This window comes from Carcharhinus amblyrhynchos, chromosome 2 (assembly GCF_965287045.1).
Source record: "Carcharhinus amblyrhynchos chromosome 2, sCarAmb.v2.hapA, whole genome shotgun sequence".
Lineage (NCBI taxonomy): Eukaryota > Metazoa > Chordata > Chondrichthyes > Carcharhiniformes > Carcharhinidae > Carcharhinus > Carcharhinus amblyrhynchos.
In genome coordinates, this window is record NC_137325.1 from 68,480,797 (window position 1) to 68,506,922 (window position 26,126).

Here is a 26,126-nt window from a genome sequence, read left to right on the forward strand (position 1 = left end):
ATTATATTCAAAATTTATATTTTAAATATAACACAGTTATGTTCATAGTTGTGGCTACTTTTTTAATCATTGGTTTGTTTTAATGTTGAGGAAATTTTCCTCTTACATGGAGTTCTAGCAAGGTGAAAATTCTGCACAGCCCTCAATTATTTATCCCATCCTTACCCCAAATTCCCTGATGGTAGCAATAATTACTCAGAATTCCTACATCAAGAGGAAACCTATCCATGCAAAGGTGGGGAACTCTGGAAATGCTATGGCAAGGATGGCATTTCAATGTCAGAAGATGAGGAGAGGATGCCAAAAGAAAGCAGGAATCTTTAGAAAATTGGGAGAGAGGCTTCCACTAAAGTGCTCAGTGAGACATGGGCAGCTACATATCTGTTTTTCTCCATTGGGCTATGGCAGAGAAGTTACCACAGTTGCTGGGGCTCCACCACAATCTTTCGCATGACAACTTTCATAAGGGCTGAAAGAAGGACCTTCCTCCCCAGCCAGAATTTGCATGCAGGGCAGTGAAGGAAGAATGGTCAAAGGCAGGCCCAGCTGGAGCAGGAGGAATGAGTAATTGGCCTGGCTATCGAAATTGCTGTTTTCATCATGTTCTCTCCTGACCTCAGGAGGAAGTGCTGAAGAATATTCCCCCTTTAGTCTCTTTGTACATTAATGTACATATCTTTTGAATCAACATTCATCATATTGTTTGAAGTACAACCCAGCAATTTTGGAAACTAACTGATCTAAAACAGTAGACATACAATTGTCAGGCTGCTTTTGTAAAGCAGTGCTCCAAATCCCTGAACTCAAGCTGTTAATAGATATATTTAAGTTATTGTGCTTCAAATTCTAGCAATGGAAGGGTTTTGTAAAAGTTCAGCAGATTTGTCTGGTGAATAGCTCAGCTATACAATCCTGGAAGATTAATTTGTGCTGAGCTTGCAGGTGCCAGTTAGGCAGGTGCACAGAGGAAAATAACTTGGGGTTCCAGTTTTGATCACTATCTAGCAGCCCCTGCTGCAGGAACTTGTGTGAGCAAATCAAGTGAGGACATGATCAGGTACTGTTCTGCTTTCTCCTCGGCCAATTAACCTACTGATGCATACTAGATATGTTTATGTGAAAAATGGCCATTTAAACAAATTATTGCAAACAGTCTGTTGGCAGCAAGGTGTCAATAGCTTCAAGAGAGAAGTGAAGGGGTGGAGTGCATGCAAGAGCAATTCTAACCCATCATCTTATCAAAGAGAATGATGAGTGTAAAATGAAAACACACTGTGAATATTGGAAAGTAAAAAGTGTGTAACAATCCCTGCATCCAGTCCCATTGGGACAGCATGGTGGCACAGCTGTTAGCACTGCTGCCTCACAGCACCAGGGAACTGGGTTTAATTCCCGGTTTACTGCCTCTACGGAGTCTGCACGTCACCCCGGTGTCCGCATGGGTTTCCTCCGGCTGCTCCGGTTTCCTCACACAGTCCGAAAGACCTGCTGGTTACGTGCATTGGCTATGTTAAATTCTCTCTCAGTGTACCAAACAGGTGCTGGTGTGTGGTGACTAGGGGCTTTTCACAGTAACTTAATTGCAGTGTTAATGTAAGCCTACTTGTGACATTAATAAATAAACTCAAAAAACTTACCAGCCACATTCAGGCTTTACCAACAATATAACACAGTCACGTTCATAGTTGTGGCTACTTTTTTAATCATTGGTCTGTTTTAATGTTTTGAGGAGATTCTCCTCTTATATGGAGTTCTAACAAGGTGAAAGTTCACCACAGCTCTTCATTTTTTATCTTATCATTGTCCCAAATTCCCTGATATAGTGATAATTACTCAGAATTTCCACATCAAGAGGAAGCCTATCCATGCAAAGGTGGAGAACTCTGGAAATGCTACAGCAGGGATGGCTCTTCAACTTTGGAAGATGGGCAGAGGGTGCCAAAAGAAAGCAGGAATCTCTGAAGATTATTTTAGCAATCTGACTCAGTGGTAACGCTCTTATATCTGAGTCAAAATGTTGAGGGTTCAAATCCTGCTCCAGAGTCTTGAGAACATAATCCAGAATAACACTGTAATGTTGCACAGAGGGAGTGTTGCGATGTTGGAGGCTTTTTCTTTGAGATGAGATGTTAAATCAAGCCCTGTCTCTGCCCTTTCAGCAGTTTCAAAAAGATTCCAAGAGCATTGTATTTCTCCTTGGTGTGCTGGTCAATATTTCCTCTGAATTAAATATGCTGTTTGTGGGACATGTTGTGCACAAATTAGTTGCTGTGTTTTTTATGTTGCAATATTTACTATACTTAAAAAGAATTGGGGGCGATTCTCAGGGCCAACCGGATGTGGAGTGACAAAACCCCAATTTATAATCATCTCTGCCCCCTGCTAGCGACATAATCAGGTTCCATGAATTTAAATCTCATTATACGGCTTAATGCCATTGCTTCCAGGAGTGTTGAATATAAAAAATAATTTGTGATGAGCATTCCAGGGTATAGTCCCTGGGTGGTGAGGAAACAGCTGCTCCTTGGGAACTTTGTAATACCCCTGGCAGTGCCAAATGTCAGGGCAGGCCATGTAGCCCCATCGGTTGGGGGGGGTGCCTTCTGTGGACTAGGGGTAATGGATGATATGGGGGTGGGGGCATTTATGGGTGTAGGACAAGGAAAGAATATTTGGGGGGGGGTGTTGCCAAGACACCTAATGGTGTAGGCTCAGGTCACTCTCATGCTTGCCTGATGTGATGGGAGGGGTTGCCCCTTTGCGTGCGAGGGTTGGAGGTGTTCCTTATGTCTACCATAGATCCCTGTGTTCGTGGGGGTATCCCAATGTTTGTGAGGTGAGGGGAAGAGGGAGGTGGGATCCTTAACTTTACTTTGACATTGGGGCACTCTTTTCAAAGGGGGCGCCGATCTCTGAATCCCAGCTTTGCTGGCAAGTTTAGGCCCCACCCCTCCAGCTGGCTGTGAGATCCTCTTTGAACTTTGCACTTTGAAATTGCACAGATGTGGCTTGTTCAGGTAAGAAGAGGCAGCCAGTGAGTTTCATTGAAGCCTGCTCTAGCACTCTGCAATTTTGGGAAATTTCCAACTATTTTATTGGCAGCAAAGCATTTTGGGATGTTCTGAGATTATGAAAGAAGCGATATAAATATTTACTTCTGCACTTTGGCAAACATTATTCTATATTTTAAAGTTTGGATACTTATGATCAATAATCTTGGAAGAACTTGTACATGCCAAAGCAAAAATCCTTCAAAAAATTTGCAAACGAGCATATATTTATTCTATGTTGCAAGCAGGACCTTACAATGCCAAATGAAAAAAAAGCAAAATGTTCTTCACTTCCTGACCATTGCTGCTCAAACAGACACATGCTTAAAAAAAATCCAAGTTACCTCCTAAACCATAAATGGTAAATACAGTATAGGGGGTCTTAAAAGACCCACTATTAACTTGGACGCTGAGATGGAACAGGATGGAGGAGGGGGCGGGGGCTGTTCTGAAGTCCAGAAGAGTAGGTTTCCCTCGTATCCTGTCAGATTTAAAAGCAGAAGCTAATTGCTGATTTTGTTTCAGTTTCCCAACCAGCCAGAGGCAGCCTCATTTTAATTATTTAAATGAACAACCCATTTCTGGGAATGGATTAGTTATCTCCCCACTACACCCTCAAACACTAACCCATCACATCCCATTTCACTCATCAAAACCAGAAGTGAGCAGGTTGGAGGCAGCTAGGGACTGCGTTTCATTTTTTTTCCATTTTTACATACCTACCCAACCCAAGTCCATTGGTTTTTCCAAAGTTAAAGTTCTTCCTAAACAGATTTAAACTGGTAATGAGATTCCAGCATGACAGAGAGATTCTCCCATAATTGCTATCTGACTCATATTGGAATATAGTTCCACACATTAGTCAGCCTCTGGCTTGACTCTCATTACTTCTGTGTGGGCCTAAACAGTGAGTGTTGTCATGATGCATCACAGCCTTAGTTGATTCTGTTCCTTTCTTAGATATATGCATATCCACATATATACAGATCACCCACATGACACATCACATAAACTTTCTAGCAGAAGTTTCTGGGTAGTAATCTGTAATGGAGACCCTTGCCAATGTTCTCCTTCCTGGCAATGGGCACATGGAATAGATAAGACCAATATAATTACCTTATCTGAGATCACTTCAATGCAGATTGCAATTTGAATCTGACACCCAAAATTATATAGAACTGTGCCATACCACTTGATAAATTTACTCACTGAGCTATTAGGGAAACTCTATCAGGAGACATTTTTCTCTACATTTTAAAGGCATTTTCCACCTAAACACTAAACCACGTGAAGTAGAACGAACTATTTCCCATAAGCTGTTCAGTATGACTATTTACTCTAACCCATTCAACAATACTATTCCTGTGGGATTCCCTGGTGCAACAAGAATTAATCTCAATGGTATCTCTGGAACAATTATTGAACTTGATTTACATCAGTTTTTACCTTAGTCTCTTCCAAGGTACTGTCGAGAAAGATAACCAACCAAGTAAATTTAAAGGGTTGGGGGAACATGGAATAAAGGAACAAATGGGCATGTATCATAACAATAAAAGAACAAAAAAGGCAGATACAAAAAAAATGGCATTTAAACCTAAAAACAGATCTTGCAACAAGAATGAATGAAAAGAAAAACAGATAACAAAATGAGAAAAAAATCAACATAAACTTTGAGACATAAAATAGAAAGGAAAACCTGCAAGGGATGGCACGGTGGCACAATGGTTAGCACTGTTGCCTCACAACACCAGGCTCCCAGGTTCAATTCTGATCTCGGTCACTGTCTGTGTGAAGTTTGCACATTCTACGGGTGCTCCGTTCCTCTCTCAGTCCAAAGATTTGTTGGTTACGCTGATTGGCCATGCTACATTACCCTTTAGTGAGAGTGGGATTAGCAGGATAAATGTGTGGGGTTATGGAAAAAGGGCATGGGTGGGATTGTGGTCAGTACAGACTTGATGGGCCAAATGGCTTCCTCCTTTACTTTAGGAATTCTAGGGTTCAAAGCTGGAAATCTGACATAATGAGAAATGGGCTTAAGTTCCTTTAGGCCAATGCTTATGCCTGAAATAGCATTGCGTGAGGAGTGCGCAACCAAACTGGCAGACCCAAAGTGGGCCTACACTTGAACTTCTGGCCTCAGGCCTTATTAGCATTATTTAGGTGACCTGCCAGAGCCCATGCAGTGCCTCTAAAGATAGTTCACCCATTTTAAATGATGAAAGTCAGACTTCCTGCCATACTGGCAGCTACCCAGAGCAAGTCCTTGATGGCATCTGCCATCTGGCATCTACCAGGTCCTCGTCCACTCACTCAGCCTATCCAGATCTCTCTGCAGACTTTCCGTGCCTTCCACGCAAATTACTTTTCCACTCATCTTCGTATCATCAGCAAATTTTGTTACCCTACACTCAGCCCCCTCCTCCAGATTGTCTATGTAAATGGTAAACAGTTGAGGCCCCAGCACTGATCCCTGCGGCACTCCACTAGTGACCAACTGCCAACCAGAAAAGCACCCTTGATTCCAACTCTCTGTTTCCCGTTAGGCAACCAATCCTCAACCCACGCTAACACCTTACCCCCAACTCCGTGCACCTTAACCTTTTGCAGCAACCTTTTGTGAGGCACCTTATCAAACACCTTCTGGAAATCTAAAAACACCACATCCACCAGTTCACCTCTGACTACCGTACTAGTCACATCCTATTAGAAATCCAATAAATTTGTTAAAAACGACTTCCCTTCACGGATTTGTGCTGCATCTGCTTGATCAAACCATTCTTTTCTAGGTGTCTTGCTATTTCTTCTTTGATGACGGATTCCTGTCGTTGTAGGAAAATTAAAATTTCCCCTTCTGTACTTACATTGCACAGCAGCAAAATGCATTGCATGGCCTTTCACAGTGGAAATGAGAGTCAGAATAATAGATATTCTGGCTACCACTCTCTTCACCATTTTCACTGTTGCATTTTGTTTGAAGTTCAGCTGAACAGAAGGCATGAAATCAGTTCAGGTAAAATTCCAGCTTCTAATGCAGTGCATGAAACATCAGCATTCGACTATTTCTTAATAGCCCCTGTCGACATTCTGTGATATCTTTCACCATGACCATTGTAAGAAACCTTCCAACTCCGAATGAAGTATATGTCATTTTGTTTATTTTTATTTTAAAACTCTTCACCGGTGGGCTAGCTGAAAACTTGGCTCTGCGGTATTGTAATGTTTTAAAATAATATTATGCAACTGCACACATATCTAGCGTTGGGAATCTAGTCTTCCACGTATTGCTTTCATTCTCGTGGCTGATGGACAGAGATCAACAAATTAAAGCATGTGCTTTAAAGGAATGAACAAAGAGACCGTGATCTTTTGTATCCACAATTCAATTTGAACCAAGGTTACATACAGAACAGCCAGTCCCCCCATCTCATTAAAAATTATATGATCAGACTGACCATTATATTTTCACTGCCATTTTCACTGCAATCATCCCTACAAAGAGACTCAAAAACTACCTGCTCTTTACTCATCACCAGCTACATTTCCAGTGGAATTCATCAGATAGTCTCCAAGGACTTAAAATTCCGGGGCTTTAAAATGGCCAACGTTTGCCCAGTATTAGAAACAAAGGGTGGAATTTTCCCCACAGGATAAAGGTGTATATATTCCTCTCCCTATTGTTGGCGAAAATGTTGCTATGAATAATGCAAGAAAACACCCTTTTCTCACTCTTTTGTTAACAAAGGCAGAGAAAAAAATCCCTTAACATTTTAAAAATTGCACCTTTGAAAAGATATTCCTGAATGGCAGATAAATGCTGCTAGAAATTTTGCAAGTGTTTATTTTTAAGTGCACTGGAGGGATACAGCCAGTGACAGGAATCATTCAAAATGAGAGATTACTTACAGGTTAGACCAAAATTCATGAGCAATCTGACCCATTTAATAATAATCTATTTCAATGTCTCTGTGCTCTGACAGTACATTTGTGCAGTCCACTGATACAGTTACAAATTAGGGAGCTCCCCAGTGGTCTGGTGTCTGAAAGTACCTATGATCAGACCAGACAAGATGTAGTACTGAGGCATAGGACTGAATTTTATCACAAGGCTTCAAGATCCTGGTGCAGAGCTGAAATTAGGTTCCATGTCCGCGCTTGCCAGCAGCAGGGCAATGTTTGCACCTTTAATGCACGCAGTCTCCCAATTGATAGCGCTGCTGCAATCAGAGGGCCAGCAGCACTAAAGCTTCAGCTGTGTTACCAAAGAGGTGGGTGCTGCTGAGGAAAGCAGGAGACTTAAAGGGAGCCTCATGATGAAGGCGTCCTCAGATAGTTAAGTAACAAGTAAAATTCAAGATGGCCAAGGGTGTTGGGCCACACTGATCAGTGATGAAACACCTCTGAGGGAATCATTGGATCAGAAGGAGCTCCTTTCTATCCTGCAATCCCCTCTGTGGCCCACTAGCTGCTACCTTCCCATACTACATAGAGAGGCTGCCTCTCCTCAATGCGATGAGAGTGGGGGATGGGGGGAACACCTCACTGCTGACAAAATTTCAGTGACCTTCTAAAATAGCTACTAGTTGGTGCCTGACTTATGCAAATCCACTACCGCCCTTCGTGGACAGACAATCCATTTTGAAGTCCTGCACTCAATAATTTCCTCAGCAGCAAGGATGCTGACCTGGCATTACTGGCACCCCAGCATCACCACCCAACCCTGTGCCTCTGCCTTCTTTCTTATTACCTAAGGGTCAGTACAGTTCAGCTCATCGAGTTCAAAAGGTCCCAGGTTCAATTATGTATTGGTGCTGGGTTGGGTATAATTGAAGCTTGTACACCTGAACTCAATGACCAAAGGAAGATCAGCCTGAATCTCCACTCCGAATTGCAATCTAGAGATTGGAAAGTGTGCATCTTGAGTGAGGACAAGACCGTTCTTGATGGTATCCATGATTGAACAGTCTGTTTGCATTAACCTGTTTAGTCTGACACACAAAGAATTCTGATAAAGGGAAGCACTTAAGGATTGTTGTTTGAAGGTATCTGTTGACTCATAAGTCATAAAGAACCTTCAGGACCATGGAAGAAAAGGGAAAATAATGAAAAGCCTGTGTTCAGGACTATGGAGAAAAAGTGTGCAGGAGTGGGAGTTTTCTCAAAGAGGCCGACAGAGTCTGGTGGGCCAAATAACCACCTTTTTGTGGCAATATTTTCAGAATTTGAAAAACAATTGGAAATAGAATTCATCAGCTGGGTATCTTAAGGATTGTCATCAATCAAAGAAAAGACTTCTACCTGAACTCCATCAACAATCAAAAAGTAGAAAAAAATACAAACTAGTATTCTGTTCAGGGTCATTTTATTTATTAGGACCCTGTACCGCTGAGCAGTAAAGAGATTTCCATTTGAGCAGTTGGCTAATGCAATGCAAATCCTTTGGGTTTGGTGAGAGCTCTTCAGGGCAGGCTGAAAGAAGCTGGAATTACACACAAACCGATTTCATGCACAGCTGCATAAATTAGTTTCTATTTTTGGCCACAGATTCATCCCTTGTCGCAATTCAGATCAATCACATAAACAGAACACTTCCTGTCAAGCGCTCTGCAACACTCTGCTCACACAAGACCGAAGATTTAACAACAGTAATAATAAGGATTCATCACCACATTCCACCACTGCAATTGTCTGTGGGAAATACAGAAGGGCTACTCTACTTGAAAGCAAGAATAATATTTCACAAGCACTTTCTTGTGAAAGAAGGAAAAATAGACTGAGATCAATGAATTTCCTACTTGCAATATGCTTTAATAATTCCAGTGAGAGGAATGTATGAAACATAACACATCAAGACTACACTCAGGCTTAATTGAAGTGATACTACTACAATCAAAGCAGCCTTTTGTTCTTGGATGGCTGCAGCATCAATTCAACAGAAAAAAAAAATCACTTTTAGCAGTTAATGAACGTGCAAGTTTCAAAAGACATTCAGTGCTCAAAAAGAATTATCTGCTCTGTTCAATTTCACTGATGTGTGCCGGTGGCAAAATACTTGCTTTGGCTGTCTTTTTAATTGTAACTCACTATTCTTGTGACTAGTTTACTTGAGTTTCAAATACTTTCTCTTTGTTTAAAGGAAAACATTTGAAAGTGTTCCCTTTCAATCGCGGTTACTGGTTTTGTATCAGACGTTAAAGCACACGGCCTGGCAGTACAACCCTTTATTCTACTGAAAACAATGGTGTGTTCTGGGCTAACAGAAATAAATTATGAAAACAGGTTGAAAAGATTAGGTTTGCAATTCCCTTGCATATGGATGATTAAGGGGTGGTCTAACTGAAGTGTTAAGATGATAAAAGTTGACAGGATTGAGGAAACCTACTTCCTCTGGTGGGGGAGACCAGGACAAGGGAGCAAATCTTAATATTGGAGTGAGATTGTTCAGTGATGACATGCAGGGTATTGAAAATCTGGAACTGTGGGTTGAAATTTTGTTTCCTTATAATAAGCCCAGAGTGGAGGGAGCCTGGGTGGAGACACACGCAAGGCTACAATTTTCAATTTTCAATTTCTCAAATGTTTATCCAATTCCAATTCCCTTCCTGCACCTTCCAGCCCCAAAACTCATCCCACCACTAGTTTTGATCTAATGTCCCAGAAATCTAAAGCCTTCCCTCCCGCCCCATCTCTCCAGCCACATATTCATCTAGTCTCCTTTTCTGTATTCATCAGTGCATGGCACTGGGAGAAATCTGGAGATTCCTACTTTTGAGGTCCATTTTTTTTACTGTCTGCTTGCTGGCTGCCTAAACTCTGCCTGCAAGACTTCATCCCTCTTTCTATCTATATCATTGATATCAATACAGACTATGAGATCTGTTTGTTCCTAAAAAGTAAAGACAAAGACCATCAATCCAACCAGTCAATTCAGGTTTATACTCCACTCAAATCCTTTCAAATTCTTTATCTTACTCCATCAGCAGAGCCCTCTAATGCTTTCTCTTCATATGCATATAGGCATCCTCTTAAATGCATGTATGCTATTTGCCTCAATTGCTCCCTGTGGTAATAAGTTTCACATTATCATTCCCTGGGTAAATAAGTGTCAGCTATAGCTCAATTAGTAAACCTCTTTTTGAGTCACAAAGTTGCAGATTAAAATTCAGTAATTAAGCACAGAAATCGAGGCTGACATTTCAGTGCAGCATTGAGGGAGAGTGCATTGGTTAGAGATGGCATCTTTCAAAATGAGACAATAATTCTAGCCCTGTCCTTGGTTAGCATGAAAGATCCAAAAATACTATTTTGAAGAAGAGAAGGGCAGTTACCCCTGGTATTCTAGCCAATATTAATCCCTCAAACATTACATGAACTGATCATTATCTAATTGGTGTTTGTGGGAGCTCTCTGTGTGCTAATTGGCCTCTTTGTTTCCTACATTACAACAATAACTCAACTTTTTAAAAAATCCTACATTGGCTGTAAACTGCTTTGACATGTTTGGTAGGCACAAAAGGAAATTGTAAATGCATGATTATCCTTTTTGTAGTAAGCCAGTGCTGTTGTTTGATGAGCTTTCATTTACATTCGCACTACTTACTGGAAGATAAGCTGTTTCCAGAGCTGAACCCTTTAACAACAGTCTCCTATGTCAATGGCATTGTGCATGAAGTGCCAGCTAAGCAGAGTTCAGATACAACAGCCAAGTACAGGGGGTTCAAACTGCAGGACAGGAGCTGTACACCTCTGCAATATGAGGACTCTTATGAGGCAGACAATAAGTCTCACTGTCAAAACAAAGCTTGGGGAACTTCCTGCATTTGTTTCATGGTTACTTTGTCTTTAAACATTAGAAATTGACATGCTGCCAACATAAGTGTTCCATTCTTCAGTGTCACGTTTCCATGACTCCCCTGTACCTTCAATGGAAAAGCTGTGGAAACACTAGAAAAATGACGCAGAAGTTGTATTTACCGTTCTTCTGAGTTTTCTATGGTTCTTCCACCATAATTATGGTCAATAATTGGAGAATGCCCATTGAAACTCATTCCCATAATACGGCACTAACATGAACTTTCCACGCAGTGTTCAAAATGTTTGGACCAGTGTATGTAGATCAACACTATAAATGAGTGGAGATGCCGGTTTTGGACTGGGGCGGGCACAGTAGGAAGTCTCACAACATCAGGTTAAAGCCCAATAAGTTTGTTTGGAATCAAGAGCTATCAGTGCACTGCTCCTTCATCAGATGAGTCACATTATAAGTGAACAGGTTCTCTTCCTTTCTTCACGCTAGAACTTCTGCCATGCTCTAAGCTTTCTACTGAAAGAATGGGCTGATTTTAAGCCATCATTACTTCATAAATGCCGCATTGAGATGCATGTGAACAACTTGCGAAGGCTTTGAGGTTTTTCCTCCCTTTTTCTGTATTGGGCAAATCCCTTGTGTTAACAGCACTGAATCAGAAGTGAATTCTGTAGGACATCCTGAGTTCTAACATGCTTCATATCACTTTGTCATGCATCAGCACAGTGCTGATTTGAAGAACTCTTCTAAAAATTTTATTAAGCTAAAACAGAGAAGCTGAGATGGCATTTGAAACCAAAGCGAGCAGTCTGCAACGTAACATTTAAGATTGATCCTGAAGGAAGAATCAACAATTCCAAGCTGTGATGGCAACGTGGGAAATGGATATCTTAGGCTGGAAACATGTAGTGATAATTATGTAAACTGTTATTTAGAAAAAACATCAAAACTCAAGTATAACATAAAGATCTTAAGGTTTAGATTGAATGGAAACAACAGATTACTAAACAAATAAGGGCCAATTATACGATTATAAAATCAAGAGATCATTTTGACAGTACACAATTGTTCATTGAAAAGGTCACGGCCAATGAAAACTTTGGTCACATTTACTCTTGATGAAGTAAGAAAATGCTTTAGCATGTTGTTACGGTTGACCTCAGACATTAAAATAATAACAACCTTTGTTTGTCACAATGTTTGTTGCACCATATTCATTTTGTAAATGAACCTGGAAGCAAGATTTGAATACCACACACACAGACCAGAAAAATGGCTTGATCTTTGTACCTAGCAGCGACAATTATGCAAATATCACAATAATGCTTTGAAGATTTGGAGGAGTTAGTTCTCCATTCAAAGGAGATTTAATATGCCTCACTTGAGAAAGGTTTCAAGCCTTCACAACCTGTCATTTCCAGCAATAAGGTTAATAATGATGACATAGATTACTAGCTGGTCTAGGATGTGGTGGTCCTTTGCAAATGTGTATGACATTGGAGGTCAAATCGTCTGAAGTGACTGTTCCCAATGTGCAAACATCAGAAGCGATTGTAGTCTTGGCTAAGTTTCTGGAAAATTTCTGCCAATAACTTGACTTTATTTATATCTAACAAAAACTCAATAAGAATAGTCCTTTAGGATAAAATATGAAGTAGCACAGGTTAACCAAAGCACGTAAGGGCACATGGAATATTATAGTTACTTAAGGGGTGCAATCGTAATCAACCCCGTGGAAAAGGAATTTGAAGCAAGAACAGGGAAAAAAAGTTGAAAATAGTGCTGAAGTCCTGACAAGTTCATTGTTCCAAGTCATCTTCTTGGAGGTAGGGTCAATACGGCAATGGCAGCAGCTTGTAACCAATTAGACCAATTCAGGGACCAATAGGAGTAAGTTTCTTATGTCAGATGGGCTTCCCGTTAAAGCCAGAGTACAGCAGAGGTTGAGTGCAAGCTCCTGGTAGCAGGTCAGGAGTTAGCAACATCTCCTCTAAATCTCCCCCACAACCTTCATAAAGCCACTGCAATGAAAAGGCTACAATAGAAATGTTTCTCCTTCACACTGATGGCTTCACAGTTGTGGCCACTTTTTATTTTCAAAATGTCAGAAGTTTTCAGAGGGTCTCCATGTTCTGTGATCACCTACCTGCCTCAGCAACACCCACCTCTCCTGGAAGGAGTGGGGGGAGGGTGGGTGACCACAAGCTTTCCAGAGATTTAGGCCCATCAATAGGGCCTCCTGCTTTAAGAATTTGCCCATCATCCTTAAATACATAGCGGAGCATTGAACCTGGTGGCTGTGGCTGTGGTGAGTGGCTGATTTAAAGTGAAAACCGCTTTTTTCCTGTACTTCCGGTTCTCGGGGCTTGTTAGAGTGTAGTTTACTTCCGTACCGGAAGTTAGGCCAGGGGATAGTCGTTAAGGGGGAGCGGGGGGTATAAATCGGATACTCACCCGGGGACCCACCTCATTGTTCTCCGGAGCATTGAACCTGGTGGCTGTGGCTGTGGTGAGTGGCTGATTTAAAGTGAAAACCGCTTTTTTCCTGTACTTCCGGTTCTCGGGGCTTGTTAGAGTGTAGTTTACTTCCGTACCGGAAGTTAGGCCAGGGGATTGTCGTTAAGGGGGAGCGGGGGGTATAAAAAAGGGGTAGCAGTATAGAGCGGGCAGCGTCGGGAGCGGGCAGCGGAGTGAGTGGGAACTGAGTGAGAAGGGCTTTGGCTTGCTGGGCTTAGGCGAGTGCAGGCTTGGAGAAGGTGAGAGTCAGATTCCTACCTTGGGCACTTACAGGAGGTTGGGACATGGCAGGGAATATAGGGAGGAATGTAAGTTGCGTCCGGTGCCACATGTGGGAGTTCCTGGTGGTGTCACGGGTCCCCAAGGTACACATCTGCAGTAAATGTTTAGAACTGCAGCGATTGAGGGCCCGGATCAGGCAACTCGAGGGGCGACTGGAAGATGCGTTTCTAGTTAGGGAGAATGAGGAGATAATGGCTGGGAAACATGAGCAGGAGGAGGTCTCAAGGGCTGAAGAGAAGGGAGGATGGACGACTGTTAGGAGGGGAAAGAGGAAGAAGAAGAGTAGTCAGGGTACCCCGGCCTCCCCGGAGGCCCCCCAAGGTTCGTCGGCAGGGGCACAGAAAAATAGGAAGGAAGGGGAGACTGATTTAGAGGGACGGAAAGGGTCTGGTAAGGTGATAGTGGTAGGGGATGGGAGGGTCCGAGGGATTGATAGGAGGTTCTGTGGGCAAGGGCGCGACTCCAAGATGGTGGTCTGCCTCCCTGGGGCAGGGGTAAAAGATATAATGGAAAGGGTAGAGGGAATTTTGAAAGGGGAGGGGACCCAGGCAGAGGTCATAGTACACGTAGGGGAAGGGGATATAGGAAGGAGGAGTAGGGGAGAGGTCCGTAGGCAATTTAGGGAGTTGGGGGCCAAACTAAAGGGCAGGACCTCTAGGGTGGCACTGTCTGGGTTGCTGCCCAGTATGAGCAGGGCTAAGAATGACGAGATCATACAGTTGAATGCATGGTTGAGGGACTGGTGTAGGGTAGAGGGGTTTACTTATGTAGATCATTGGGAGGTGTTTAGGAGAGAAAGGCAACTGTACAGGAGGGGTGGGGAGGATTTGAACGGGAGGGGGACTAGTGTCTTAGCAGGGAGGTTAGCTGGGGTGTTCAGGAATGATTTAAACTAATAGGGAGGGGGGGTGGGGAGGTGGCTGGGAGAGAGACGGGTGAAAGGAAAATTATAAGGGAGAAGGTGGTTCCGAGGGACATTTGTGGGTTGAACTGTGTCTGTTTCAATGCTAGGAGTGTGGCAGGGAAAACGGATGAGCTTAGGGCCTTGATGTTTGTGAGGCAGTTGGATGTGGTGGCTGTAACGGAGACGTGGTTACGGGAAGGGCAGGACTGGCAGCTGAATGTTCCTGGGTACAGGTGTTTTAGGTGTGACAGAGGAGGGTTGAAGAGAGGTGGAGGGGTGGCACTGTTAGTCAAGGAAAACATCACAATAGTGCAGAGGGAGGGCGATATGGAAGAGATAGGGATTGAGTCGCTGTGGGTGGAGTTGAGGAATAAAAAGGGAGAGATCACACTGCTAGGGGTGTACTATAGGCCACCCAACAGCCCAAAGTCAGTGGAGGAGGGAATTTGCAGGGGCATTTTGGACAGGTGCAAAAAGAATAGAGTGGTTGTAGTGGGTGATTTTAATTTTCCCGGAGTGAATTGGAGGGGGCCTAGAGCTGGGGGTACGGAGGGAGAGGAGTTTGTGAAATGTGTTATGGAAGGGTCGCTAGAACAGTATGTAACTTGCCCGACTAGGGGAGGGGCTATACTGGATTTAGTGTTGGGAAACGAGCCAGGGCAGGTGGGTGAGGTAGAGGTAGGCGAACATGTGGCGAACAGTGACCACAAGTCCGTCTACTTTAGGATAAAAATGGAAAGGGACGAGTGCCGTCCAAGCGGGAGTGTGCTGAACTGGGGAAAGGCGAGCTATGGCAGGATTAGGAGGGAGCTGCAGCAAACTGACTGGGAGGGACTGTTAGCTGGCAAGTCCACGGTTGGCAAGTGGGAGGCTTTTAGGGACAAAATGAAATGGTTGCAGGGGAGGTTTGTTCCGGTTAAGCGAAAGGATGGGAAAGGTAGGATTAGAGAGCCGTGGATTACGGGGGATATTGAAGACTTGGTTAGGAAGAAGAGGGAGGCGTATGATAGGTCAAAACAAATGGGTACGGAGTGTGCGCTGGAGGAATATAGAGAGAGTAGGAGGGAGCTAAAAAGGGGAATTAGAAGGGCGAAGAGAGGGCACGAGATGGCTTTGGCCGGTAGGATTAAGGATAATCCTAAGGCATTTTATTCCTATATTAGAGGCAAGAGAGTAGTTAGAGGGAAAATTGGTCCTCTTAGGGACAAGAGTGGAGAGTTGTGTATTGAGTCGGAGGGAATGGGGGAGCTCCTGAATGAATACTTTGCGTCGGTATTCACGAAGGAGAGGGGTTCGGAATCGTGCGGTCTCTTGGAGGGAGCGGAGGTTCAGTTGCAGGATATAGTTATTACGAGAGAGGAAGTGCTAGGGCTTTTAGGTAGCGTAAGGACGGATAAAGCTCCGGGGCCTGATGGTATTTATCCCAGGCTGCTTAGGGAGGCGAAAGATGAAATTGCTGGGCCTCTGGCACACATCTTTGTCTCTTCTTTGGACACAGGTGAGGTCCCAGAAGACTGGAGGGTAGCAAATGTGGTCCCGTTGTTCAAAAAAGGTAGTAGGGATAACCCTGGGAATTATAGGCCAGTGAGTTTGACGTCGGTGGTAGGGAAGTTAATGGAAAAAATACTTAGGGGTAGGATGTATGAGCATTTGGAGCGTTGCGATCTGATTAGGGATACGCAACATGGCTTTGTTAGAGGGAGGTCTTGCCTTACGAATCTGGTGGAATTCTTTGAGGAGGTGACAAGAACGGTTGACGATGGGAGAGCCGTTGATGTCATCTACATGGATTTCAGTAAGGCGTTTGACAAAGTCCCTCACGGTAGGCTGGTAGAGAAGGTTAAGGCGCATGGGATACGAGGCCAGGCAGTTAGGTGGATTGAAAACTGGTTGGGAAATAGGAGACAGAGGGTAGTTGTGGAGGGTACCTTGTCGGGCTGGAGGCCAGTGACCAGTGGTGTGCCGCAGGGCTCGGTACTGGGACCTCTCCTCTTTGTAGTCTACATAAATGACTTAGAAGAGGGAGTAGGTGGTGTGATCAGCAAGTTTGCTGATGACACCAAGATGGCAGGGTTGGCGGGTACAGAACTGGATTGTCAGGTGATACAACAGGATATAGATAGGTTGGTGCAGTGGGCAGATAGGTGGCAGATGGCATTTAATCCTGACAAATGCGAGGTGATGCATTTTGGAAGGAATAATGCAGAGAGGAGTTATGTGATAAAAGGTAGGCCGATTAGGAGTATAGATGTACAGAGAGACCTGGGAGTGCAGGTCCACAAATCCATGAAGGTTGTGTCACAAGTGGAGAACGTTGTTAGGAAGGCTTATGGGATGTTAGCCTTTATAGGAAGGGGCTTAGAGTATAAAAGCTGCCGTCTAATGCTTCAGTTATACAGAACGTTGGTTAGACCGCATTTGGAGTACTGCGTCCAGTTCTGGTCACCTTATTACCGGAAGGACGTGGAGTCTCTGGAAAGGGTGCAGAGGAGGTTTACCAGGATGTTGCCTGGCATGGGGGGACTGGGTTACGAGGAGAGACTGAAGAGACTGGGGCTATTCTCCTTGGAAAGAAGGAGATTGAGAGGGGACATGATAGAGGTATATAAGATACTGAAGGGAATAGATAGAGTTAATAGTGAGAGACTGCTCCCTAGACTGGGTACGAACACAAGAGGTCATCAATTAAGGGTGAGGGGGGGGAGGTATAATTTGGAGGTAAGAGGAAGGTTCTTTACACAGAGAGTTGTGGGGGTCTGGAATGCGCTACCGAGTAGGGTGGTGGAGGCAGGCACGTTGGACTCGTTTAAGATGCAGTTAGATAGGCATATGAGTGAAACGGGAATGGAGGGATATGGTAGGGGCTATTAAATAGGGTAAACCTCGGGAGACACCGGAAGGGCAGGCTGTATAACTAATATGTTTTGTCTTTATTCCACAGGTGGAGGTCCACCTCGTGTCAAGCGAGGGGCATGCACACGGCGGGTTGTGCGTGGGCTGCTCTTGGAAGTCCAGGAGTGGCCTAGTACTTCATGTCGGTGTGTGTGCTTGATCCTGGACCGATAGACGGGCTCCACAACAGCTCAGTGACTAGCACTGCTAGCTGTGCAGATACATGGATTTGGGCCTGTGTCTGTGGGAGTTTGTGCATTCTCCCTGTGGTTGCATGGGTTTCCTCCGGGCGCTCCGGTTTCCTCCCACACCCCAAAGATGTGCTCTTAGGCTAATTGGTTTCCACCAAATTGACACTATTTCTTCCCTGAATCTGACTGAGTAGGGTCCCATTCGTAGACATGCAGGGTAGGATAGGTGTAGGGCGATGCGGCGGCGCGGGCTCGTTGGGCCGAAGGGCCTGTTTCCCGTGCTGGGTTGTTCTTTGTTGTTGTTCTTATGGAGACAGTTCATAGTTTTCCATTTCCCACAAGACCATGATGCCATGCAGCCAACCAACCCGAACAGGATCAGGAAGAGCTTTTGGCACCAAAAGCAGAAACATTTTAAAGCTATTATATCTACAACATTGAAGATAGACAGAGGTAATGTTTTTGCCCCTGTTATTCTGTTCGTCAATAAACAATATATCCAAAAAAACTAATGGATGGATTCCAACAAAAGTTTGGATACAGATATGATATGGACCAAAGAGGAGCTGATTAGCTTTTGATCTGAATCCTGGAAATTTTTTAATGTAGGGGGATACGAGGAATTGATTTTTTTTTAAATTGTCGGTTTATTTAGAACGTTGCTGTTTGTTTTGGGATGTTATGATGTGGTGGTGGAATTTGTCACAGCTGTTAAAATATGAGCAGAACTTTCAGAGCAGGTTATTGTATGTGGAATGGCTGGAGCCTTCTTAGTGAGATGGACACTCTTAATAAAAATATTATTTCAGCTTTGCAATTACAGAGCATCAACCAAGCAGGAAAAAGCGTCAAGGAAATGTTATGTAATTGTAATGACTGAGTGAACAGAGCATAGCAGGGCTTGCACTCTATTGAGAGCTCCCTTCTCTAATTCCCTTTTAAATTGAGAAAAACAAACATCTAGCTTCAAATCTCTAGTTGACAAAAATGAACTTTGTTTTTCTACTGAATTCAGAATGTAAGGGTCACTGCATCTAATGCACAACAAACCTTTTCAACTGCTTATTTTTGCGTGTTATCCTGGTGAGGAATTGAGGAATGTCAGTCATGGGGAATGCAACACATTCCCATCTCAGACAGTCTCAGGCATCAAACGCTCCCAAGATCCTTCTAGTACAGTGACTTGGAGTGCAAGATTCCCTCAAACAATTCTCACTCACACCCATACTTTAACCCTTTGGGGAATAGTGGAGGAAGTGGTGGAAGGACTTTAGAAAAGATCAGCCCATTGAATCACGTTAAACATTCCTTCCATGGCCAACACGTCCTGGTGTTGGACTCTAATCTGGAGTTTCTAATGCAGAGGCCTCTGCTCCTACCACAATTAATATGTCCTAACTCAATCTTATATGATACTGCACAGAAGTTTATTTTCTCACTTCATTATCAATCACCTTACTGCTTCTTTCTTGGATGATATCGTTAAATTAATGTTAATTAGAAATTTCCGTGCTGTGGACTTACCCACAATTTTTTGACCAATGAGATCCGCACTTCTTTGTAAAAATGTATATACCCATAATATGATGATAAAAGATGCAGGGCCAGAAGTTTGAGAGACTTGGTTATTGGGCATTGGGGTCATGGTTCACTACCTGGCTGCACCACTTCCAAAAAAAGGTGGGCAGTATATAAAATTAGAGCACCAATTCTTATTTCCATGAATGTAGTGTGGCCCAATATGGATCCCATGCTACACTCCACTTTGTGGCATTCACTGTCCCTGCACAACACAGGAAGCCGGATAGTATTGCTATGTATAGGCCATGTACTCCAGGCAACATTCTCTTTTTAAAGGCACAGTGCCTATAAAAGGGAAGCTGCAGCAATGCATTGCAAGCTGCTGGATAATCACTTTGGAACACTGAGTTATAAGCATGTTGCATTGCACCAGAGAAAGGGTTGCCCGCTTCAGTGACAGCACCCAGGATGCACTGGTAAAGAGGTGGAGGCCAGGAGTGACACCAAGCACAAAAAGCCTTTGGAGCACACCCATAAGAGTAGGTGATGAGGGCACCTAATGCCCAGGATATTTCCGTGAGGACATGGTAGCAGTACAGAAAAAAGATTCATGACCTCACCCAGGAGCTTAAGGTGAATATTTCCAGAAATCACATCTCATATTCACCAGACTACCCACCTCTAATGCTGCTCACCACCCCATCATCCAACCAGCATCACATCTGGGGCTCAGAACTCACCCCCAACATCTTAACAACATTTCAAAAATACAGACATCTTCCAGTCATGCACCAATCTCTCCACGCTTCCACAGAACTACGTTATTCAGCCCCAGCAATCACATCAACAAAGCACACTGACACAGAATCCTGACATTCAAGCCCCTCTTTTTTAAAGGGCCAGCGTGCCAATAGCGACCTCACAAAGATGCTGCTACAATTAAGTAGGACAGATGTCACAGAACTAGAGGTGCTGCTGAGGGCAGATGGTTATTTGCTGTTCTCTGCTCCTTTGCTACTCATCTCTCACCCCAGAACATGGCACGAAATTGAAACTGCAATTGAAGTGATCATAGAATATCTAATTCCCTCCTAACACCCCCTTCCCTTACACCTCCCCACCTTGTGTTTTTTTTTGCTTTCACATAGTCAAGAACCTGTCAGCTAAACAGCCTCAGCAAGGCCTGGAACAAGAGGAAGAGTAACCCTATGATATGATTAGGAGGTGTTGCACCTTACAATTATAGCCAGCAGCTCAGATCCTTTGTAAACATTAGAGACTGGTTTAAAGCCAGGATTTGGCACACCAGGCACGAGTAGCTGCAACCAGGCTGGAAGGATGTATGCCAGGTCCTCCAGAGGGCAAGATGTTCATAGATGATTTCTGTTGCAGATGGCTGAGGTAAGTCTTTGACAGGGTAGCATAGAGAGAATGTTGGTGAACAATAAGATGCTTAACAATTAGGTACACTTGCTAGACAGCCTTCTTTCACTATCTGGCACCAGACAGAGGTTCACTTCCAACATGGCAGAGGGCATTGGACAGAGCTTGGAGCCCATCCTATTCACCATGGAAATAATGGTCAGTTCTATGAGAACATTCACTAAACCCGTCCTGGAAGGAGCATCTGCTGTCTATTGTCTCAGTTTCTACTGCAGCAAGGGCCCAATATCTCACACTGCAGTGGAAGCTCAGACAGAGAACACAAGATCTATGCTGCTTCCATGCATTCTCAAATCACTGTCAGTATAGTTGTAGACCTTAATGGTCAAAGGGACATGCAGGCTCTCACAACAGTCCATGAATTGATGTTCCAAGAGAGCAGCACATTGCAGTGTTGCTGACCTTTGGGAGTGGCAGTCATACAACGGAGCATGATGTCCTCACTCAGGGAGCCAGCATTGGCATTCCCACCATTACAACTCCATTAGCGCCATTCAGCCTGCCAATGCAGACTGCTGCCGTCCATATCAAGGGAGCAGGCTGAATCCAGGCCCCTAAAGCCCAGAGGTGCTTAAGATCATCCAGAAGACCATGTACAGTCACCTCTCCGCCTCTCACTGAAAGTCAGTAGATTTCCAAGTTAGAGGGAGCATTAGCCAATTGCTATTACTAGGAAAGAGATAAGCCCTGGTGATGGTGGCACACTTGCCTGGTCTAAGATACATAGATAAAGGTGGTGATCACCCACAGTGAGGGAGCAATTTATTCTGTACTAATGAAACATGGTTAGGATGCTTTTCATTTTGATTTACAGAAACCTTATGTGATGCGGCTGATGAATTCAGGAATGAAGCTTTTCCAAAGTTACATTCAGGAAACAAATTAGCTTAAATTCTCAAGTGTGACAACTCAGTGAAGAACTCAGCCCATCACCTCCTGCTAAACATCCATTATGGTCACCTGGAGATCTCAATATTGCTGGCATAACAAATTCTAGTACACACCTCAGTCCAAGCATTCACAGTGTAACTAGATAGATAGAATATCGTTTTAAAAAGAATGTATCGTTCATTGTCTAGCACTTCAGATAAAAATAGGTCATGTGTGATTAGTGCCAAATATCAAAAAATGCCATTTATATTCTCAATAATTCATCAATCCAGAGTGGTAGTGTTTGATTATCAAACACAAATTCTCCCCAATTGCATTTGTATATCCAAGTCTTCAGCTGTTCACCATTGTGTTTGGTAATTGCACATAAATCATTGAAGTGCAGGTGGCCACTCAGCTCATCGAGTCAGCACTGATGACAATCCCACCCAGGTCCTATCCCTACAACTCCCTGCATTTACTCTAGCTAGTTCCCTTGAGACTAAGGGACAATTTAGCATGGCCAATCAACCTACCCCGCATATCTTTGGACTAAGGGAGGAAACTGGAGTACCCAGAAGAAACCCATTCAGAAAGTGCAGACTCCACATAGATAGTGACCCAAGCTGGGAATCGAACCCAGGTCCCTGGCACTGTGGGGCAGCAGTGCTATCCACTGTGCTGCCCCCCAGTTTTTCTTCTAGCTCCTCTCTTGTTTCTTTTCTATAACTGTTCTCATTCTTTGATAAAGCTTTTGGTCATCCTCCCCCTCAAAAACATCTCTTTTTCTGGCTCAGTGTCCACTTCCTTCTGCCCCTGCCTCAATGAGGCATCTCAAATCATTTTCCATATTAAAGCAAGATATATCGATGAAAGTTGCAGTTGTTATTCCACTCGCCGTATCTGCCTGTACTCATGTTTGGCTGGCATTATATCAACTAAAGATTGGTCTCTGTAGCTGTGAATTGTGCATATATGATTTCATTCTAGAGTCTCAGAACAATAAATAAAACTGGTAATTGATTATATAATTTATATTTGATAAACCACATGTCCCAACATTTAGTTTAACACAGTAGCTGAGCCTTCAATTATATAACTTACCTCGACATTTCAGCAAAAAATTATAAAATATTTAAACCCTGATAAAGGATATTGTTGAACATTACAAGATATAAAATGAGCAATTAATAATTATATATTGCTGAAATAACAAGTAAATGAATCAGCAAAGCTGCTGGACTGTAAGTTGTAGTAATTCAAAAATTTGGGGCTTGATTTTCCCAGAATTTGGCTAAGGTTGATGGCATACTGGAAAAGTGATGTTGAAGCAAGGATGGCTTTCTCCAATGTAGAATGTAACACTTAGAAACAAAAACTTGAAGTCAAGGGATCCATGATATATGGTTTGCCTCTGATTAGCACGCCTGCCCCCCAGCAACATAGACTGCCAAGGATCAGGGTGCCATTTTTAAAGGCCACTCCAGCACAGACACAGCAAACTATTTCACCCTGGAATTCCCCCAGCACCACCTGGGCATTGGCCAAGCATCCCTTGGGCACTACCTGGGCTGTGCCGTAGAAGTGCCCAGGGAAAGCTAGAGGGCAGTGCTTGGGCATTGCCAGTGTACTACCTGGGCTGTGCCCAGGCATGTCCTTCTCCCACCTGAGTCCTGCATTCACCTGAGCTCCCCTGCGTGGGCTGCTCACCAGATGCAAGCCTTGGGAAACCAGTCATGATTCATGCAATTGTGCCCTCATCCTGCTGTGGATAGATTTTCTGATGGTGCAGGTGGGGGATAATTTCAGTCTCGGGCCTCATTAATGATGTCCCCCGACGTTGAACGTTGGGAAATGCATCCCATCAATGAAACATTTGACACCAGCAGTTCAGTGGAATGGAAGACATTAGCATCTCTGTCACTGTCATGGGGCTGGTTACTAGATTTCAAATGTGTTGCCCCATTAACATACAAGTTATACTGTTACAATCAATCATTTCAGCAATCGCCTGCAGAGGAATGTGATCCATTACTTGTACACTGTACTGGAATAATATTATAACATAGGTACACCATATGACATAACACTTACCTATCCACTTGAAATGTTAAATTTTTCAGGAACAAAAAAAAGAACTATAATAACAGTATAAGTTGCTTGATAAACCTGTGAGCACAGATGACTCCGGTTAAAAGAATTGGAAATAGCTGAGTTACATTCCAGGTAAAATAATTAACTGGAGAGAATGATGAGCAATGTATTAAAAAGTAATGACTTTATTCCTGAGGGTTCACTCTCTGTACCAGCAGAGGTTGGATTGTTCTGGAGTATTATTTATAATACCATGTTATATGAAAACAGGTATGCCTAACACAAAGGACTAATTCAGCAACAATCTCCAGTCTCTCAGTTTGTATGATTATACAATAAATATTTCTAAATAACTACAAGAATCTTCATTGAAAAACACATACAAAATCTTGTTTATATTGAATGCTACAAAATCACAGTGGGTTTGATCTATTACATATATAATTATTCTTTCTGAGCAGTTTGCTGACAATAGGTGGTTAAGACCTTATATTCACATTACACATCAGTGAGGATTCTTATTTGAAAACAGGATTCCTAATGACAGCAGGACTCCAATCCCCATTTCATCAGAGCTCCAGCAGCTAAGAGAAATGTTTTACCTTACAGATGCAGCAGGCACCCAAATGTTTAAAATCTATGCCTCCAAGCTTAATTACTCTTTAGATTCCACAAACTACCCCATAAAACACTGACTGAGGATACATTGTTGTGCAATGTGTGATAATACCAGCGCATTATATCATAACTTGCTGAGATACAAATGCAGTTTTCTAATCTGTTCAGGTCTTGGTCTCAGCCTCAGTCTGCAGGCAGGTCCTCAACAAAAAAAAGAAAAAAATATATTATTGCCAGCTAGGAGAGTCTTCAAATAACTGCAGTTACAGATCTTCAACTGCAGCATGGGCAATACCGCAATTTCTCAACCACAAGAGATGTACTGAGATTGCAAAGAGGAGGAAGCTGATGGTGAATGAAACAATATAAAATCATAAAAAGATATATATGTTTTTATTTATTTATATATACTCCAAAAAGGTGAAATATGCGATTCTCTGGAATTTTGACACATATGATTACTTGTTAACATCTACGAATGAAAGGACTTTTGCATTTACCCAATATGGTGAATGTTGGGACTCATCTGGTTCCAATTTTGAAAGATTTTTATATTGTATTTTAATATAAATATGTAGCCTGATCTAGATATTGAATGCTTGAAGTGGAAGCCGCAGTAGCTGTGATTATTAAAAATCAATGGTTGAGGAAATTGTTGGAGGGATGCTTGGAAACATTTGACAAGGCAGGTAACGTGTATACCATACGTGGCTTTGGAAATATACAGCTTGTCATGTTGGTTAAAACAAAGAAAATAGGTATGTTAGCTCAAATGGCTAATGGCTAGTGTGTGGCTCAGAAAAATGCCAACAGTGTGGGTTCAATTTCTCATTCCAGCTGCCATAGTCTTGGGAATCACATCCTCACTTTGTCTCTGGAAGTAGAAAGCAATGGGAAACCACCACTGACAAAAACTGGCAAGAAAACAGCTCAGGATGAAGTAGCAGCAGGCAATGAGCCAAGTACCTGCCTTTAGGCAAAACATATATGAATAAATGAGAATGTAAATAATAAGCTTATTGCCTGCTCAAGACACATTTTGCAAAATTGGACTTGTCTAAGAAAGTTGTTTTTTTCGTACACATATGTAAAATATTGGGAAGAAAACTAACTTATAACATTTTGCATTTGGACTGTCAGAAAACAGGCTGCAGCCCCAAATGACCAATGGGCATTTTGAATTTTGTAAGGAAGATATGTGGGCAGAATTTTTGCATAATTTGTTAGTGTGTCAGACTTAGGCAGGGCCTGATAGAGCCGGCAAAAATGTGTTGATCGAGAAAATAGTGAAAGGACCTAAAAATCAGTTTGGAGCCTCGTGTCAAATGGTTTGCAATCATCCCAGCCCCTTTCTACTGGCGCAAACCGGATCACGCGTTGTAAGGGCATGAGATTAATATGAGATTGAGTGGATTTCAATCTCATTAAGGAGTTCAGCACGTGACCCTTCCCCTTCCTTGAATGCTTCCACCTCTCCAGTGAGATGTCGCATGGGTGCAAATCAGTACTGGTCTTCACTTCTGGAACCAGGCCTGATGGCCATGTCTAGGGGGCCATAGAATTCCCTGGGTGGGCAGGGGCATGACTGGCAGTACATACCTGGCAAGGCCCATCTGGTACACTGTGGCAGTGCCCACTGGACATTTTGGCAGTGCCAGAGGAAACTGCCAGTTTGCCTGGGCAGTACAAAGAGCAGGGTTTGAATGGGGCTGGAGCTTGTGGGTGTGGGCCAATGAAGGGGAGATGGGGGGCTATGCAATTGGGGTCATGCAGGATCATGAAGGGGAATCTTGAATGAGAATATATGCTGTGCATCAGGCAAGTCCTATCAGGAGGGCCTTGGTGCCAGCAACCATACCAGGGATGGGATGGGGGAACATTCTGCCAATGAGTTGGGAGGAGGGTGTCTGATGTTTGTGAGGAGATGGTGTCTCTGG

The 26,126-nt window shown here is 43.2% G+C and overlaps 1 protein-coding gene across 2 annotated transcripts in view; it reads right to left on the reverse strand.

The window, feature by feature from the left end:
- LOC145355275 (histone deacetylase 9-like) overlaps window positions 1–26,126 on the reverse strand; it is a 781,248-nt gene that overhangs the window by 294,629 nt on the left and 460,493 nt on the right. The gene's annotated exons all lie outside the window — the stretch shown is intronic.